At 37.8% G+C, this 4,308-nt stretch overlaps 1 non-coding gene across 1 annotated transcript; it reads right to left on the bottom strand.

Moving 5' to 3' along the window:
* Positions 1–3,125: 3,125 nt before the first annotated feature.
* Positions 3,126–3,232, bottom strand: LOC143651039 (U6 spliceosomal RNA). The gene has a single exon (XR_013159785.1). It is a non-coding gene; the product is annotated as a U6 spliceosomal RNA (small nuclear RNA).
* Between the last annotated feature and the right edge of the window lie 1,076 nt (positions 3,233–4,308).

Below are 4,308 nucleotides of genomic sequence, written 5' to 3' on the forward strand. Positions count from 1 at the left end.
ATTATTTGGGATTTTAGTCCAAGATAATAATGTGTCCCCATTGATCCTAGGTTCTCCTTAGGAATCAATTCTTTAAATTAATCTCAATTTTCACCACACATTCATTTGAAACATCAGGAAAAAGTGATATTTTTTATGCAAACACTTCTGTACATTTAGATACACCACTTTTCACATATACATGATTTATAGTTGTGCTTATTTCATTCAAAGTTCCAATTCATTGATTGGGAAATTCAATATTTTAATATATTCTTTTCTTTTCTGCTGTATTGAAGTATAGTTCACATACAATAAAATCCACAGATTGCAAGTACAATGTGATGAAGTTTGACAAATATTTACAGTTGTGTAAGCATGACCATTGTTCCTAAATGGTGAACATTCCCATCATTCCTTAAAGTTCCCCAGGGACCTTATGCAGTCAGTTCTCTCCCTTTAATCTTCACTCCCCTGATAACTATTGATCTGTTCTCACAGTACTGTTGCCTTTTCTACAATTTCATATAAGCAGAATCATACAGTATGTAGTGTATTGTGGCTGGCATTCTTCACTTGGCAACATGTTTTTGAAACACATCCTTATTTATGTGTGTAGCAGTTATTCATTCTCATTTTTGTTGGTAGTATTAAAATATAGTTATTCCACCATTAATTTAGGCCATTAAAAAGTTAAATGGGGGGGGGGGACAACGTGGTGGTATAGTGAGGTGTGAAATTTAGTTCATCCTGCAGAGCACCTAATAAATAGCCAGGAACTGTACAGAACAACTGCTAGGGGAACAACAGTGACTGGACACAGGGTATGCCAGTCTGGACCAGGTGGAACTGCTGAGAACCCCACATAGAACTGTAAGTCCCCCAAGCTGCTGAGGCCAGTGACCCTCCCCCATGGCACAGCAGGCTGGTTTCCTGAGAGGAAAGAAAATAGGCTTTACTAGCAGCAGGGGTTTAGCTCAGCTGAGCTCCAATTGTGGAATTAATTAACAGATTCTGACTACTGAAAACAGGCTCCCAGCATAGATAAACCTGGAATAGGCACTAAAGGAATGAGGAGTTTTTGCCCCAGCAGAGGCAGAGCAGGGCTGATGGAAAAGGAATCAAAACAGAAGCTTTTTGAGTTGGATGGCACAAAATACTGGAAAAGGCCTAGATGCCAGGAAAAGGGAGCACACAGAGCCTGGAGAAATATAGAGTCACATACCAATTTAAGCTCTGATTGACAAACCCAACTAGCAGGGGTCTGGCTCTGAAAAGGCTTTTTTTTCTATTCCTTAACAGCTCACTAGATAGAACTGGAAGCATTCTCAGGCTCCAGCATTGCCCCAGGCAAGGGTGGAATTAAGCTCATCTGAAATTGAAAGTAACTAGTCAGGGGAAAGGACTAAAATCCCAAAAAGGTGACTCTTCCCCAAGAAAAGGGCTGGCCCAGCTCATGTGGGAGCCCTCCTTCAAGGAATTCAGGCCCCAGGGACTGGAAAATTGAAGCAATTAAATCCATCATACTACCTCACCTCTGTCTCAATCATGCCTCTGCAGAGAGAGTCTGCTGAAATTAAAGGCCATACATCATTTTAAGCAGATGGGAAGCTATGGGCAGACAAGTACTACATGCTGGGCAGGATAGGAAAAGTACGGAGTCTAGAGGCTTCATAGGAAAGTCTGACAACCTGCTGGGTCTCACCCTGAGGGGAAACTGATACTGGCTACTGTTTCCTTCTGAAACATGGACCTATATAGTCTGGGAAAATATGACTGATGTCTATGATATCTGAAGAAACCCTCATCAAAATATAAAAACAAAAGCTTCTATATAGACAGGGCAAGAAACAGAAAAACAGGAGTTGAAAAATTCTGATAATTTAAACAGAGTCTATGCTAGAGGTCTAGAATAACTTGAACTGAATGTCAAAGAAGAGATAGAGAACAAAGCCATCCATCAAGAAAACGCTAGGTAAAAGAGTGAAAACAACCTCTAGAATAAACTAATTAAGGAAATCAAATGCCTAGACATCAGCAAAAAATAACGACTCATACTGGGAAAATCAGAGATATGGCCCAGTCCAAGGAACAAATCAACAATTCAAATGAGATACAGAAGTTTTTAAAACAACTTATTCAGGATGTTCAACAGACATGCAAAATTTCATCAAAAATCAAATCAACAAGTTGAGGGAGGATATAAATAAAACATTGGGTAAACATAAAGAAGAACTCAAAAGTTTGAAAACACAAATTATAGAACTTATGGGAATGAAAGCACAATAGAAGAGATAAAAAAACAATGGAGATCTACAATAATAGATTTGAAGAAGCAGAAGAAAGGATTAATTAACTAGAGAACTGGACATCTGAAATCCAACATATAAAATAAAATATAGTGAAAAGAATGGAAAAATATGAGCAGGGTCTTAGGGAATTGAATACAACATGAAGTGCACAAATATATGTGTTGTAGGTGTCCCAGAAGGAGAAGTGAAGGGAGAAGGGGCCAAAAGAAAAATGGAGGAAAGAATCACTGAAAATTTCCCATCTCTTATGAAAGACATAAAATTACAGATCCAAGAAGTGCAGTGTATCCCAAACAGAATAGATATAAATAGACATACTCCAAGACACTTACTAAACCAAACTGTCATATTTGAAAGACAAAGAGAGAATTCTGAAAGCAGCAAGAGAAAAGAAATCCATCACATGCAAGAGAAATCCAATAAGACTATGTGTGGATTTTCAGCAGAAACCATGGAGGCAATAAGGCAGTAGTATGATTTATTTCAGATTCTAAAAGAGAAAAACTGCCAATCAAGAATTCTACATCCAGCAAGACTGTCCTTCAAAAATGATGGGGATGAGGAGCATAGGTGGCTCAGTGGTAGAATGCTTGCCTTTCATGTTGGAGACTGTGCCAGTTTGAAAGGATTTATGTATCCTACTAAAGCCATCTTTTAATCCTAGTCAATCTTGTGGGAGCAACTGTTTCTTCTAATCCCTATTCAGTACTATAGGTTGGAGTTTGATTAGGTTATCTCCATAGAGATGTGACTCACCCGATTGTGGGTGTTAACTTTTTTTTTTTCATCTCCATATGTTTCCATTCAGTTTATTCCATGCCCAGCTTTTTTTTTTTTTATATGGAATGCTTCACAAATTTGCATGCCATCCTTGTGCAGGGGCCATGCTAATCTTCTCTGAATCATTCCAATTTTAGTATATGTTCTGCTGAAGTGAGCACTGGGTATTAACTTTTGAACAGAGGAAGATATGATTTCACCCATTTCAGATGGGTCTTGATTACTTTACTGGAATCCTTTAAAAGAGGAAGCATTTTGGAGAAAGGTTGAGAATGATGAGAAAGAAGAGACATGAGAACTACAGAGTCAACCAGCTGGCAACCTCTGGAGATGAAGGGGAATACTCTGGGGGAGGTTCATGAAGCAAGCTAGAAGACATTACCATGCTTGCCATGTGCCTTTTCAGTTGAGAGAGAAACCCTAAATTCCATTGGTCTTTCTTCAGTGAAGGTAACCTCTTATTGGTGCCTTAATTTGGACATTTTTATAGACTTGCTTTAATTGGGACATTTTCTTGGCCTTAGAACTGGAAACTAGCAACTTATTAAATTCCCCGTTTTAAAAGCCATTCCATTTCTGGTATATTGCAATCTGGCAGCCAGCAAACTAGAACAGAGGCCCAGACTCAAATCCCAGAACAGGTACCCACCCATTCACCCCCCAAAAGTGAGGGAGAGATTAAAGTATTTTCAGACAAACAATAATTGAGAGAATTTGTGGCTAAGAAACTGGTTCTGCAACAGATATTAAAGGGAACACTACAGGCTGACATGAAAAGGCAGGAGAGGTCTGGAGAAAAGTGTAGAAATGAAGACCATTAGTAAAGGTAAAAAGAAAAAATATTAAATATGACATATAAAATCCATATTTTAAAGTAATAACATTAAGTGTTAATGGATTAAACTCCGCCATAAAAAGATATAGACTGGCGGAATGGATTAAAAAACAGGACCCATCTATATGCTGCCTACAAGAGATTCATTTTAGACCGAAGGGCAAAAATACAATGAAAGTGAAAGATTGGGAAAAGATATTCCATGCAAACAACAATCAGAAAACAGTAGCTACACTAATATTTGACAAATTGGATTTAAAATGTAAAGCAATTAAAAGAGATAAAGAAGGACACTATGTATTAATGAAAGGAACAATTCATCAAGAAGATGTAACAATTATAAATATTTATGCACTGAGCCAGATTGTTCCAAAGTACATGAAGCAAACACTCACAATACTA

Source organism: Tamandua tetradactyla, chromosome 11 (genome assembly GCF_023851605.1).
Source record: "Tamandua tetradactyla isolate mTamTet1 chromosome 11, mTamTet1.pri, whole genome shotgun sequence".
In the NCBI taxonomy this organism is placed as follows: domain Eukaryota; kingdom Metazoa; phylum Chordata; class Mammalia; order Pilosa; family Myrmecophagidae; genus Tamandua; species Tamandua tetradactyla.